The sequence below is a fragment of the Panulirus ornatus genome, chromosome 20 (assembly GCF_036320965.1).
Source record: "Panulirus ornatus isolate Po-2019 chromosome 20, ASM3632096v1, whole genome shotgun sequence".
Classification (NCBI taxonomy): Eukaryota; Metazoa; Arthropoda; class Malacostraca; order Decapoda; family Palinuridae; genus Panulirus; species Panulirus ornatus.
In genome coordinates this window covers 33323827-33340235 of record NC_092243.1, presented here as the reverse complement: position 1 = coordinate 33340235, position 16409 = coordinate 33323827, and positions in this window count along the sequence as shown.

The following is a 16409-nucleotide window of genomic DNA, read 5'->3' as shown; positions in this document are numbered from 1 at the left end:
CGCATCAGACTAGGGAGGAAAATGTGGCTCCAGAAGTGGTAGAGAATGTGTAGATTAGGTGCTTTCTTTTGAAAAAAATGTGTGAGAAAAAACTTAGATAAACGGAAGGTTTGTATATGGTATCTATGAATCTGGAGAAAGCATAGGTTAGAGTCGATAGAGATGCCTTGTTGAAGGTCTTAAGAATATATGCTGTGAAAGAGAAGCTGCTAGAAACTGATAAGTTCTTATTATGCGTGTAAGGGGAGTGAATGAGTAGGGAGAGAAGAGGGTGAGTGGTTCAAAGTGAAAGTCTGTCTGCGGCAAGGGTGTGTGATGTCACCAAGGCTGTTTGAAAACGCAAGAGTTTTAGAAAAAAAAAAAAGCGAGTATACATGGGGCCTGAGAAATGAGTCAGTTGTTGTTTACTGATGACACAGGATTAGTGGCAGATTCATATTAGAAACTGTAGAGGTTGGTGACTCAGTTTGGAAAAGTGTGTGAAAGGAGAAAGTTGAGATCAAATATGAATGAAAACAAGGTATTAGATTTAGCGGTTTAATGGTTAGACGGGGGTGTTATTTTGAATGTAGAAAATTTGGAAGTGAAGTGTTCTAGGTACCTGTGAGTGGACATGGCTGCAAATGTAACCATGGAAGTGAGTCATGGAGTGAGTGAGTGGGCATAGGTTTTCTGGAGCATTGAAGAATGCGTGGAAAGAGAAATCGTTGTCTGGTAGAGCGAAAATGGGTATGTTTGAAGATACAGTAGTACCAACAATGTTATATAGATGCGAGGCATAGGCTATAGATGATTATGTGCCGAGGAGGGTGGATGTGTTGAAAGTCAAATGTTTGAGGATATTATGTGGTGTGAGGTGGTTTGATCGAGTAGGTAATAAAAGGGCGAAAGAGGTGTGATAATAAAAAGTGTGGTTCAGAGAACTCAAGGGGTGTGCGCTTAAATGAGTTGGACATTTCGGGAAAGAGTGAGGAAAGCTTGACAAAGAGGATGCACGTGTCCGAAGAGGAGACCAAATTGGAGATGGAAGGATGGAGGGAAATTATTTTGAGTTGTCGGGGCCTGAACATGCAGGAGAGTGAATTGGAGCGATATAGCATACAGGGGTCGACGTACTCTTAAGGGACTGAACCAGGGCATGTGTTGCGGCTTGGGCAAACCATAGAAAGGTCTGTGGACTCTGGTTGTAGATAGAGGAATTTGGTTTCGGTGTATTCACGTAACAATTAGAGAAAAGATGTGAGGAAATGCGGCCTTTCTTCGTTTGTTCCTGGTGCTACCTCGCTAACTAGGGAAACGGCGATTAAGTATGAATATATATATATATATATATATATATATATATATATATATATATATATACACATACCGAAAGATTTGACGCCAAATGTAAAGAACATTATCGAAAGATTTTTTCTTTTCTTTTCTTTCAAACTATTCGCCATTTCCCGCGTTAGCGAGGTAGCGTTAAGAACAGAGAACTGGGCTTTTAAGAGAATATCCTCACCTGGCCCCCTTCTCTATTCCTTCTTTTGGAAAATTAAAAAAAAATAATGAGAGGGGAGGATTTCCAGCCCCCCGCTCCCTCCCCTTTTAGTCGCCTTCTACGACACGCAGGGAATACGTGGGAAGTATTCTTTCTCCCCTATCCCCAGGGATAAAAGATTTATCTTATACATAAATCGCCTGATTAACGTTAACTAAGTCAACAAAAGCCAACATGGATTTGTATGAGGCAATATTATGCAAACTCTTTTGTCTGTTCTTTGCAAAAACTTATTCAAAACTCTAATGAAAGGAGTGAAAATGGATGCTCTTCTTAACTGCTGCGGAGCTTGTTAGAACGACAGACAGAATTCTGTGCGTTGAATGTGCGAAAGAAAACGCAAAGGGAAACTAAGATGGCTTAAGAGGTTTTAATACACAAACAACAAAATAGACGTACGTCTGATGGAGATTGATCTGACCAGGTGGCTCCCAGAGTATGGTATTAACTCTAGTGCTCTTGATGATAATGATGTCAGACTTGCACAAAGAGGTATAAGTAATTACTGTAGAATGATTGGCTAATGACAGCGCAGTTAGTAATACAATGGGATCAAAAGAACCCAAAGGGAAAATGCGAAGAAAAAAATTATTATATAATCAGTCGAATTGCAATTTGACCCAGTTAATTCAGGAAATTTTCGAACGATTATGTTATTGAACGATCAGTAATATCAAGGTGTCACGTTATACTAGTTCAACAGATATGTTGAAATGAAATGTCAAAGACTTGAAAGCTCTGCTAAATAGAATCCAAAAGAATTGAGGACCATACTGAAAATCCCACACTGTCTTCTAGGTAAGATAATGAGTGGTGTAGTAATAAGGACATTTACTGAGAGAGTTAGAGAATTGATGATGAAAAGGTGGCATAACTGAATACTGCCGAGATATACAGTCACCAAATAGAATGCTGACATCAAATTATTGGAAAGAACTCAGAGATGGTGTACATTCAGATTTGAGGGAATGGAGCTCAAGGCCTTTCTTGAAACACTGAAGAAATTAACCCGTACAGTCTATAGAGGAGAGGAAAGTAAGTGACAATTCTTGTGCTACAAATAGTTCAAGGAATTAAAGAAAACAAACTTGTACTAAAAAAAAAAAAAAGATAAACAAAGAGTAATCAAATCTATAGATGTTTTGTGGAATATATTAGTAAGACACCAGACAAAAACCTTCGACAGTCCAGCTAGAAAGATGCAGAAGCTCTTTTGTGTTCTGCTGTGGGAAATAGGAAATCTGGAAGGGATGAGAAGAGGAACCACAGAAGACTTGACATATTGTGTGAGAAGGTGCCGGATTAACATTGGCAAGGTGCGTGGCAGCAGAGAATAACAGCACAGTAAGACCAGCGGTAAATGATGTGAGAGCTGTGGGATAACCATGCGTCATGACAATGTCTCGTGGTGTGTCCTCGTACGTAGATATATACTCTCTCTCTCTCTCTCTCTCTCTCTCTCTCTCTCTCTCTCTCTCTCTCTCTCTCTCTCTCTCTCCCTACGTTTTCTTTCTCACCCTCACCCTTGTTGAGATAATTTCAGCCAAAGCCTGGAAAACAGGGGCCAACTCCCAAGTTACGCTAGGGCCCGTAGATTGGTGGAAGGGAGGACTGATACCAGTTGTAAAGTAGCCCTCTGCACAGTCTTATCTCTGATCACCGGTATGGCTTCCGTTAGGCGAGATCCAATGGCGATATTTCTTCCTATCTTACTAATGTCTGGTCATCATCCCTGAAAGATTTAGGGGAGTCATGTGTAATTGCCCTTGACATATCAAAAGCTTTTGACTGGGTGACATCAGGGTGTTATCTCTAAGCTCCCTCTTTTAGCTTCTATCCTTCATTTTGTTCCCTCATATTTAGTTTCCTCTATGGCCGATCTCTCCCCATGAGTGCTTATGGATCAGCCTCTCCTCCCTTTTTTTCAACAACAGCGGTGTCCCTTAAGCTTCTGTCCTATCTCCTACACTTCTCCATTTTTTTCAACGATTTCCTTTCTTTCACAAATAACCCAATGGACTCATACGCTGACAATTCAACACTGTATTCTTACACATCCTTCAAATCTGCTCTTTCTTCTTTCACTTTATCTGCATTTCGTCTCGACACAACTTTCTTTAAAGATTCAGACTTCTACAGAATATCTCATTGGGGCAAAGGAATATGGTTAAGTTTAATTCCTCCAAGACCCAATTTCTACCCATCTCTCCATCGAAAATCCTAATCATAACTTTCCTCATTCCTTTGAAGGTTCTGCCTCTAAGAAACTTGGTATTCTATTTAGATATAGAAATCTCGTTTCTCCCGAGCAGTTGCTCCGGAAATGCAAAGAATTGATTTGTCCTTGTATGAAGTACTACCCTCACATCTGGTGTGGTCCTAATTCTGTATCCTTACTTGACGGAGTCGAGTCGTAAGCGGTCCGACTTATAAACTCTCCCAGGTTAACGTCAAAACCTGACCCGCTTACCTTACGCCGCAATGTTGGTTCACTTTCCCTCTTCTATAGGCTTTGCTCCCGATATCTGGCTGCTTGTGTGTTCTCACCACCAGCTAGATCATACCACACTTGACAAGCTGCTGAGTCACATGATTACTGTGTGGCCATCGGCAACTCAAGGGTGGGTTGTTTTGATAACTGTTTCTTTGCCTACACCTCGAAACTTTGGAACTCCCTACCCTCTCATGTCTTTTCCAGTAACTATGACCTGTCACATCTTAAAGGACCAATTTTTTTTTTCACTTCCTTCAAAATTCGTAAATACTTTTTCTTATCTCTATTTTTTTCTTCTATTAACCTCTCTAAAATTCAATTAAGGCCCGGCATTGAAGTCCACTTTTGTTCGTAACTGGAGCCTCTAACGTATATAAAAAAGAATTAGGGGTTATCCATTACCTAGCAGAAAATAGAGAGAGAGAGAGAGAGAGAGAGAGAGAGAGAGAGAGAGAGAGAGAGAGAGAGAGAGAGAGAGAGAGAGAGAGAGAGAGAGAGAGAGGCTACAAGAGCGAAAGAAAGAAAGATCAAGAAATGACGGACGACTATCTCACAACAAGCAGTTGCGGTATCGACTCTACAACTGAAGTGTACATTCATCAACAAAGTTGACTGACATCGAGAGCGTGCAACCTACAACAGGTCAGCTCAAACAGATTACTGTACCACAAGCAGCCTTCTAACCCTAACATTTTACACCCTATTTACCATCACCATCAACTAGTCCGAAAACCCCGCCTAACTCACTTGCTGAAATAACCAAATGGAACGTAAATCTTATTACGATATTTTATTAGTCCAACCTCGTCGCCTAATTTTGCTTACTTAATGAAATCAAACCTGAATCTCATGATTAAACTTCCTGCAGTGTTGTGTTATATGTTCCGAGGCCAGTATTCATCAACCGCTATCATCAGAATTAGGGCTCTGGTGCCGTACTCGCTTGGACTGCCTCGTACTCAATATAAAATTCAATTCAATACAAACTTAAAGGACATAAGTTATAATAATGTAGACCGGTTTGTGAGTACTATATAGACCTACAAAGGCTATAGAAGGAGAACTATTTACATCTGGGACTACTTAGAAAACAATGTATCTTTGTATAACATAACACGTAAGCTAATACTAAGACACGAATCTTGAGAGTTAGATGGTACACAGAGATAAGTCTACGTTCAGTACACGTACTCAACCGTCGTCCATACCTATGCCAATCATGTTCATGCAGTTCCAAAACGTCAATGTCCCTCCTGGTCCATATTGTGTTGACTATCACTGACGTGAACACAGACGTCAGTAAAGCCAGCCAAACAATTTTCGTGACACCAAAATAATTTCTTTGTTTTAGGAGATGGTACACATGTCGCACGAAAGAAGATGAGTACGTCTATAATTCACTGAATGTGTACTACATGCACTGGACGTTTTTCCGCCTAAACTCTCTACTGAAACAGATGTGACTGAATATACATAAGAACATAAAGAATGAAAGGAAAGTGCACTCGCTCAGTTGGCCCATGCCCAACCATTCTTACTCATGCGGCCGTCTAGTCTGAGTTTGATACTTTCTCAATAATACTTCTTTTCACTCACTATCCTGTGCTCGAAGTTACTCCAGTCACAAATAGCTTTTTTCTTTTCCAAGCCAAAGCTTTTCCTATATCTTCATCAAATTTAAATCTCATGAGTTTAAAATCAGTATCAAAAGATTAAAAGCTCGATCTTGATGGGAAATTCAGAGTAAGTTATCAATATTCCTGTTTGTCCAGCCCTCTCATCCATTTGCAGAGTACAATCATGTCACCTCCTTACTGCGCATCTTTTTAGGTATTGCAGACTTAATTTATTTTCTCCTCGCAGGAAACATTTCAGATGCCTTGGAAAATACTTCTTCCATCTTCTTCTGTATGATTCCTGAATATCTTATATCATTCCTATAAATCAGTGCCCAGAAACGCATGGCATGATGGTGTGGTCTCCCCAGGACTAGATATAGCTGCAGTATAATTCTTTTGGCACTTTTATCGCTAACATTTCAAGGAACTAATTCACGGGTTCTGTTCATTTGATTTCGGACCTTTATACACTATTGCCATGGATCTAAATCAGTGCCTATTAGCACTTCATGATCTTCCTCACACAGAGATTTCTTAGTACGCGATCTCTCTCTCTCTCTCTCTCTCTCTCTCTCTCTCTCTCTCTCTCTCTCTCTCTCTCTCTCTCTCTCTCTGCCCCCCCCCCCCCCCTCCTCTCGACCAATATGACGTACTTTACATTTGTCTGGATTAGAAATCACTTGCCACTTAACTTTCCATATTTGTAAGATACCAGTAGTGAGGTAGAAACCCCTTGAATTCACTAAACTATTTACCAGGAAAGTGAGCAAGCAAACGTCCTAGAGGAATGAATACCTGAAGAAGGAGAAAGCAGTATGGAGTTAGTGAGATAATGAGGCAGGTATACTGACGTCCACTGTGTGACAATCGAATTTCTTAAACACACACTGTATTTGTCTAAGATTAATTCTGTACAGATCACGAAGACAAAATTCCGTTATACAAGACGCAGTAAATAATACGATGTATAGAGAAGGAATACAATACAAAGAAACAAACAGCATCAGCTCACTGGGCCATTTCGAGGCTATTTGTGATACTGGACGATATCAGAAACATTGAAGAGTAGCAAAGTCAACAGATGTGACTTTAAACTTTGTAACTAAGGAGGCGCAAAAACCTTCAGTCGTGGACTTTAGAGGAAGTATTTGACAAGTCTATCTGGAAGCGTATCTTTGGCGCTATTTTCAAGTTCTGTTGTTGGTAAATCATTCTATATGTTAAGAATCGTTTTGTGGAAAATTGTACTTTACCTCATTCAAAGTAAAACGTTGCCCGCGAGGTTTTATGTATTACTACAAGACAAAGAAAATCTAGGCTTCAGTAGCTACTTAGATTGGGGTTGATCAACAAAGAGTTTTGAATCTTTACGTCAACATTCCTTTTATCTTTTTGCTGAGCTAAATAACATTACTGACATGTACGACCTTAGTTGACTCAGAGAAAATACCTTCAGTTAAGTCCTACGGGTGAGGCTGTGGGAAACTTGCAGAATATTGTCATTAGTGCCTATAATCCATACATTAGTAGATGTAAGCAAATTATACGAGAAAGATATCTACATTGATGTAGGAAGTGGCGTTTATCAAGGGAGCATTGTATCACCGCTAATATCTATGACATACGAAAATTTGTGAAACACATACACCGACAGATGGTCCTTCAGATACTAGTGTATGAAAATAATGAATAAGGATGAGAACTGATGAGGTTTGATATACAAGATGCGTTGTGGTTGTATTTCATCTTATAACATAAGCCCAAGAACCTTTCTCCAAGTGTCCCTGTGGCAACAAGAGACGTTTTTATCTGGATGGCGAAACACATGTGGGCAGGGGATTGGAGGAGGTTGAGTAGGTCCCAGTGATATTAACCCTGCGTCAAGGACGTCAACATAGTTATTCAAGCTGTTCATAATCAGTATGGTTAAGGCGGAGTGAGGGTTGGATATAGGCTTTGCTGTGATAGGGGTGCGTGGGAAGTACAATCAGATCTTGTTTGCAAACGCCACAGTTGTGGAGGTAGTCTCCAGAGGGACACTCTGTACGACGGTTAAAGAGCTGAGGATAGTTGAGGGAAGGGGAGAGTTGGGGGTAAATATAAGCACAAGTGAGAGAGTGAGGGCAGGACGGTGACACACAGGGAGGACCTGTAGTAGGTTGGGTGCTTTCGATGTGTGATTACGATTTGTGTGTTACGGGATTAGAGTTTTACACCCTTAGACTTGTATATATGTATCATGTTTTTACTCTTATATATGTATGCACACACACACACACACACACACACACACACACACACACACACACACACACACACACACACACACACACACACACACACCGTAACCTAAACTAGATGCCCATATATCGATCAACATCAAAGGGTTGATGCACACCTGGCTTGGGTGTTGGCCAAATGTTACGCCCAGGATTCGAACTCCAGCAGGCCAGACCTTGGGTTAGCCCGTGCTGACTCATGGTTGGTAACGCTATCTACCATACCATGGGGACGTGTGTGTGTGTGTGTGTGTGTGTGTGTGTGTGTGTGTGTGTGTGTGTGTGTGTGTGAGCACTTCATTTGTTTGGGTGCAATTTTACCATTAATGACAAATATTCACTGTTTAATCTAACTAGCAAAAGGTCGAATATACATTCGGTTAGTTTTCAAGTTTTTGTTGTTGATTATGTTACAGTCAGATGGCCGGAGTCACGAGCGTAGGTGTTACAAAAACAGGGTAAACAAAGACTCATTATACAAATAAAGGCCTAGGAGACAAAGATGGGGTGAATAAACAAGAAGTGTACAAACTGATAATGATGTTCCTGCTGGTGTACATGATATTGCTTTTTGTAACGGTGTGTGTGAGCTGGCGTGGGTTTAAAGTGGCTGTAATGGTGCAGAGTACGACTTGGAGCAAAGGACCTCTGGTGGATGCGGATTGCGGGAGTGGGGTTAGTGCAACGTTTTCCACGCAATCTGCACAATGAGGTGAGAGCTGGTTACCGTTCCTGACACCTCTTGTGGTTTCTTTTGTACATTTGCTGGGAGCAAGACCCAGCAGAGAGGCATAGGTGGCTCTGGGAAGAAGAAATGTTGTGTAGATGTCCTTGAAGATGACGCAAGGGTGACTGTTTTACTGCACTACAACCCATCCTGTGGGTGGTGCCGCAAAAGAGGATGCATAGTGCATAAAAGATCCAGTGACTGAGACTCAGAGGTTGAAATACATCATTGTATGCTACCGAGTGAGAAACTTGTTAACATGATTTGGGAAATACAACGAATGATTCTGCAGTTTACACGGTAAGTGAACTTTACAACAGGTGAACAACAATGATTGGATTACGTATTAAGATAAACAACAAAAGTATTAGAAATAAGCAGAGTTAGTTATGACACTTCTCAACCATCCAAGGTAGATCACGGTTATCTAAAATGTTTGCACATATCTTGTATCGTTTGCTAAAATTCATCTTTGAGTTCACTGATGCTACAACAATCAAGTTCGTCATCATCCAAGGTGTGGGAATTACCTTGTTGGCAAAGTTTGCGTTGATCTCTTTATTATCAACAGGAAGAGCAAACTCTCATGAATATCTACAGCCCGGCCTACGTCAGGCGAGAACAACATCGAAGTGTATAACACTCTTCGTGGAACCATATTATTCATATGGGTCTTCTCGCATGATGTTGTGGTAGGTAAGTGGACCTGCTTTGCTTTAATTTTGCTGCTCCTCAAGTCTAAAGTTTTCTTTATCATCAAGTGTATCATGCATTTTGAGCCCAAGCATGTGATGGAGCCCACAGAAAGTGGACTCTAAACTCAGCATGGGTAATTCTAGTATACCTGTGTCGTGCTTCAGTCACAAGCATAATATAATCATAGTAAAACGAGTTTAACGCAGCTAATGATGAGAGAGAATGACTTAAAATGAGACTATCACACTTAGAGGTTTAAACATAATGAAGAGCCATAAGGATAACATATGGTCCCGTTTGGAGAGTGGCTGCCCAGTTATTGACCCTGAATCTCAGGTTATCGTATAAAGAGTGAGTACGTGTTACAACAATAACACTTCCAGCAGCACCACTGGTTCGTTGTATGGAATCATCTGTATTCTCAGTGTGTGGGAGATTACAGTCAGTGGTCATGGTTTCAATTTCGTGATGAGCGTAATTATCAACTTTTTACACTAACTCAGGCTGTGACCTGATCAGGCTGAGGTCTTGGCAGGAATATGAGAATAGTTATATCAAAGAGGTTAATTTCCCATGGGGTATGATAGTGCGATGTTGTCTCATGGCAAATGTCATAAATACTGTCTACTCCATGCTTATTCCCAGTTGCAGTAAGCCACTGGGATGTGCGTCACCCACTTAAAATGAAGGTATGAAAGAATTTTAACACAGATTGGGATGTGTTTACCTGAGCATCCGGATCCCAGTAAGAAGATTGATTTCATTTCTTCTGGCGTTGATCCTAGGACGACCAAGCTCTTTCCTCAATCTTTGTTGTTTTAGGACAGCCAACAACGATTCATATAGTTTCATTTCGTGTTTTCTTAAGCCTTTCAAACGTTTTCTCTGGCGTTAGAGGAATTAAAGGAGCAGCATGATCAATCACAGAGCAGATGTAAGCAATGTACATCATCATTTCAACTATTCTGACAATGGCTTCAGACTGAGGGATGGGACCGGTACAGCTTTGAGCGCCTTAAGCTTATCTCTACTTAAGTGGCTTAGGTGGTCAAGTCTAGTAATAACTGGAGGGTCTGATGAAGGTACTGACATGTTAGTTCCAGCTTAATTTTCTGTCGAAATTTACACTAGGATGTTTGGAGGACTACATGATCTGGAAGGGAATGAGTCCTTAAATTACCTGTTGGGGGAAGTTAGGAAGACATGCTTGACCGCATGATCACGGTCATATTGTAGTTGAGGTTGACGTGGCTGACAGTGGTCCAGTATCGGAGGCCCTGTCAGCAATGATGTAGTAAAACCATCGCCTCACTTCCACAGAGCATATGTGTCCCCAGGGCGTCACTGACGAGGAAGAGGAAGTATATCTGTTCCATTATAGCCACTTAAGGGACGATACTGGTGAGGAAATGGAAAGCGGATATGGCCTTTGTAAGCCAACAGCCTCACCAAAGTCGCTGAGAAGCCTGTGAGCCATAGAATGGAACATCTCCGTAGTCCAGTTTTTATGGCTTTGTTGATGGTTACGTTGTGGTCAGTTAGGTCGATAATACTGGTAAAGTAAACGAAAATGAAACCCACCGAGGTCCTAAGCTCCTGTAGATACAATCTGGGAAACTGACGAGGTAATGGGTGTTGAAGGAGTTCCATATGGTACCATATTTCTTAAAGTTTGCGGAGTTATTTTGTAAAATCAGTCACATAAAACTTTTAGAGTACATACAGGTCGCAGGAGATTAAGGTCGTAATGGGTCGTAATTCCTCAAAAGACTGTGGGTTCGACGACTTCGGCGGTGGGGAAGAATATGAACTTTACCGCTTAGTGGGTCATTACGACTGCTGGAAAGAAGCTTTGAGGATAAAGAGAAGAGCTCAGCTTGCTGAGCGGATGACGCTTTGGTTTTTACTTCCGTAATTTCGCTGTTTCTGTCATACTCTACTGATTTTGCTGATGTGTCTCTTGTAGTTCTCTAACAAGTGCCTACAAAACTGATGTATTTCTTTGGCCTTTTAGCTATGGATTTCTGTTGTACTGCTTTAACTCGTCTATCATGTGCATCTTATCATTTCAGATTTGTGTTGTGCTACTTTCACTTAGCTATCTATGTATATTGTACCATCATACCCAGGACACCGTGTGTTTTGCACTGTCTCAATATCGCTACTGTGCGTATAGCCTCACACTGGACCCGTCGTGTATTGTACATCCTGTATGTGCCTTGTGGGTTGACAGCATCAGTCGTAGTGGTAGCGCCAGCCTTCTCGTTAAACTTCCTGACAGTGTGAGGTACAGCTCTGCGCCACGCTGACGTAACTCCTTCCACTAATTCATTACCCTAATTTGGCTCCTGTGTCTCGTTGTTTGTATGTCACTCTCTTACTTTCGTTACTGTGCATTTCAGAGTTTCTTGATATCATTCTTGTGTGTGTTGTTGTTTCTCGTCGTGAACTGTGAGCATTTTGCATCGCCATAACGTGTTTTCTGAGATCTACATAACCCGCTCGAGGTTCCAGGTTCTGCTGTTCTGCAATATTCTATACTTCGTAAACAGTTGCACAGAAGCGTCCCTTACTGGGCTTTCCATGTGCATACCAGTACCTAAACATGGATTCTTGTATGAAGCAAATTCCTCACTGTCGTTCCTGTGTGAGTGTGTCGCATCCAGGCAGATCTCCGATGTGGGGGTAACGACCTTAAAGTAGCTCTGGTATGTCCTGTCTCATTATTCTACCTCTCGTATAAGTTATCCCACATTCATATGACTACTGTTTTCACATGGCTCTTTCGTGTGTTGCAGTATTGAGAGAAACTTCCTCGCTGTGCTGTAGTGTTTCAGTATTTCGTCTATACTCAAATGTTATGATGTAAGTTTTGTATTTCTGTAACTTTATATAAAGTAAACATGATCACTTCTTGATTTATTATCCCATGGTACCTCAGTGCTCTCTGCACCGATATCTTCCATAATCTCTGGACTGATACCTCCTATGCTCTCTGGACTGTCATCTTCCATGCTCTTTGAACTGGTATCTGGACTGTTTGTATGTGGCTCCCGTGGATTGTGCAGCAATGTTATGCCTTCTTTATGAGCTATATTGGCTTGCTAAACAATCTACAGCTTAACTTGGCCCTTCAGTATCGTAATGGCTCCATGTTTCTCTGCTTTGGTGAACAGCGCCTGGCAGTGGGCTCTTAAGGAGAGCACTATGTATTCTGTAGGGCTTCACTGTGGCTCTTTCATTTTATGCTGATGTATTTTGGTTCTTATAGAAGCTATATTTTCTTAGCAGAAATTCTGTTTTTCTCTGCAGTTCGAAGTGGATTCCTTATATGTTATACTGTTATGAAGTAGACTTTGTATGTTGTGCTACTGTAAGGAGCTTTATATTTCAGCTTCACTCTTTCAATTTTCCTCGTTTGAACGTTTGGCCGCCTGGACTTGCCTCTTACGTGCGGTTGTTTATCATACGGTCGGTGGCTCACACATGAAGTGGTTTGCCTCAGTAAATGCTCCACTGCCTAAACATGGTTCATGTAGATGCAACATATAATTATCATTTTGCCATATTAGTCAGAAATGTTAACCATGGAATTATCTTTTATTTTTCTTTATTAATATTTCATTGTATTTGCGGAGTGCGATAAATCAAAATACGTAGTTCAGGTAAAGTGAATCATTCATGCGTTGATGATACGATCTTCAAGACGAGAAAGTCAGGCTGAGTACAGCCCAAGAAAATGAGGTCCTTTTTCAGTTTTTAGCATTTGGTCAAAGTCAAAGGCAGACCAAGCCGGGTCCACCTGAAGAGATGATGAGCATCCATAAGAACTCAACCACAGCAGCATGAGACAAGCAGGCAGGCTAGAGTACTAGCATCCTAACGATAGTTAAAAAGGAATACGTCATCACTTGAGAAGAATCATCACAGTAACGAAACGTCAGGTGCTGCCGATGATGGCCTTGGGTTATATGACCATCCACAACACTTAACATCGACCCTGGACCTTTCCTGCTAACAGCATGGTACAAACACGACTACCTATCAACAACTTATCACTTAAAAACAGTTCACTCAATGACAGTCTTTTGTGAACCTGACTATTCATGACAGACTGTTATCAACCACAAGATCTTTCTGACGGGTGATTACCATGGCTGGTTGCGAACAGGATGGGATGGTTCAACTTGAGGATAAGGAATATGTTCACATACACTGGCTCCCCACTGCCACTGCTGCACATTAACACACCAACGGAAAGAAAGCCACAATCATATATTAGAATATTCTATGTTGACTTATGGAGTATATATGATACATTTTCGGAGGAAAGGCAATTGTTACTTCGCAATCTTATATGATATTAGAATCAAATATCTCCTAGTTCGAATACGTAATTTCTGGGTACAGTGTATCTACCAGTGATCAGGGTAATAATGTAGGCGATGGTGTCTTGCTCTCTGTTTAAGCTTATCAAAATCTTATGCTAAAAAATGTTGTCCCTGTTCACAAGATCAAATTCACTTTCGTAGATATCAGAGATATGTTTTGAATGAAAATAACGGTAAGATTGGTTATATGTCCTACCATAGACACCAGAGGTAGACGAAAGACTTTATGTATATATCTTCTTTAATGTCAACTGAGACGGCACTTGTAACAGACCGGAATCAGGGCCATGTCATTAACACTTACATATATATATATATATATATATATATATATATATATATATATGCAAGAGTCCTGGAAAGAGGGGCAAGTATGAAGTCTGTTGGGGATGAGAGAGCTTGGGAAGTGAGTCAGTTGTTGTTCGCTGATGATACAGCGCTGGTGGCTGATTCATGTGAGAAACTGCAGAAGCTGGTGACTGAGTTTGGTAAAGTGTGTGGAAAAAGAAAGTTGAGAGTAAATGTGGATAAGAGCAAGGTTATTAGGCACAGTAGGGTTGAGGGTCAAGTCAATTGGGAGGTGAGTTTGAATGGAGAAAAACTGGAGGAAGTGAAGTGTTTTAGATATCTGGGAGTGGATCTGTCAGCGGATGGAACCATGGAAGCGGAAGTGGATCATAGGGTGGGGGAGGGGGCGAAAATTTTGGGAGCCTTGAAAAATGTTTGGAAGTCGAGAACATTATCTCGGAAAGCAAAAATGGGTATGTTTGAGGGAATAGTGGTTCCAACAATGTTGTATGGTTGCGAGGCGTGGGCTATGGATAGAGATGTGCGCAGGAGGATGGATGTGCTGGAAATGAGATGTTTGAGGACAATGTGTGGTGTGAGGTGGTTTGATCGAGTAAGTAACGTAAGGGTAAGAGAGATGTGTGGAAATAAAAAGAGCGTGGTTGAGAGAGCAGAAGAGGGTGTTTTGAAATGGTTTGGGCACATGGAGAGAATGAGTGAGGAGAGATTGACCAAGAGGATATATGTGTCGGAGGTGGAGGGAACGAGGAGAAGAGGGAGACCAAATTGGAGGTGGAAAGATGGAGTGAAAAAGATTTTGTGTGATCGGGGCCTGAACATGCAGGATGGTGAAAGGAGGGCAAGAAATAGAGTGAATTGGAGTCATGTGGTATACAGGGGTTGACGTGCTGTCAGTGGATTGAAGCAAGGCATGTGAAGCGTCTGGGGTAAACCATGGAAAGCTGTGTAGGTATGTATATGTGCGTGTGTGGACGTGTGTATGTACATGTGTATGGGGGGGGGGGGTTGAGCCATTTCTTTCGTCTGTTTCCTTGCGCTACCTCGCAAACGCGGGAGACAGCGACAAAGTATAAAAAAAAAAAAAAAAAAATATATATATATATATACATCATAATTAGTCGCTGTCTCCCGCGTTAGCGAGGTAGCGCAAGGAAACAGACGAAAGAATGGCCCAACCCACCCACATACACATGTATATACATAAACGCCCACACACACACATATGCATACCTATACATTTCACCGTATACATACATATACATACACAGACATATACATATATACACGTGGACATATCCATACTTGCTGCCTTCATCCATTCTCGTCGCCATCCTGCCACAAATAAAATGAAACACCCTCATCCCCATCCCTCCGCGCGCGCGCGTGCGCGAGGTAGCGCTAGGAAAAGACAACAAAGGCCACATTCGTTCATGCTCAGTCATGAGTAATGCACCAAAACCACAGCTCCCTTTCCATATCAAGGCCCTACAAAACGTTCCATGGTTTACCCCAGACGCTTCGCATGCCCTGGTTCAATCCATTGACAGCACGTCGACCCCAGTATACCACATCGTTCCAATTCACTCTATTCCTTGCACGCCTTTCACCCTCCTGCATGTTCAGGACCCGATCACTCAAAATCTTTTTCACTCCATCTTTCCACCTTCAATTTGGTCTCCCACTTCTCCTCGTTCCCTCCACCTTTGGCACATATTTTCTCTTTGTCAATCTTTTTTTACTCATTTTCTCCATGTGACCAAACCATTTCAAAAACCTTCTTCTGCACTCTCAACCACACTGTTTATTACCACACATCTCTCTTACCCTTACTTTACTTGCTCGATCAAAACACCTCACACCACATATTGTCCTTAAACATTTCATTTCCAACACATCCATCATCCTCCGCGCAACCCTATCCATAGCCCATGCCTTGCAACCATATAACATTGTTGGAACCACTATTCCCACAAACATATCCATTTTTGCTCTCCAACATAACGTTCTCACTTTCCACATATTCTTCAACGCTCCCAGAACCTTTGCCCCATCCCCCATCCTGTGACTCACTTCTGCTTCCATGGTTCCATCCGCTGCTAAATCCACTCCCAGATATGTAAAACACTTCACTTCCTCAAGTTTTTCTCCATTCAAACTTACCTTCCAATTAACTTGTCCCTCAACCCTACTGAACCTAATAATCTTGTTCTTATTCACATTTACTCTCAGCCTTCTTCTTTCGCACACTTTACCAAACTCAGTCACCAACTTCTGCAGATTCTTACCCGAATCAGCCATCAACGCTGTATCATCAGCGAACAACAACTGACTCACTTCCTAAACCCTCT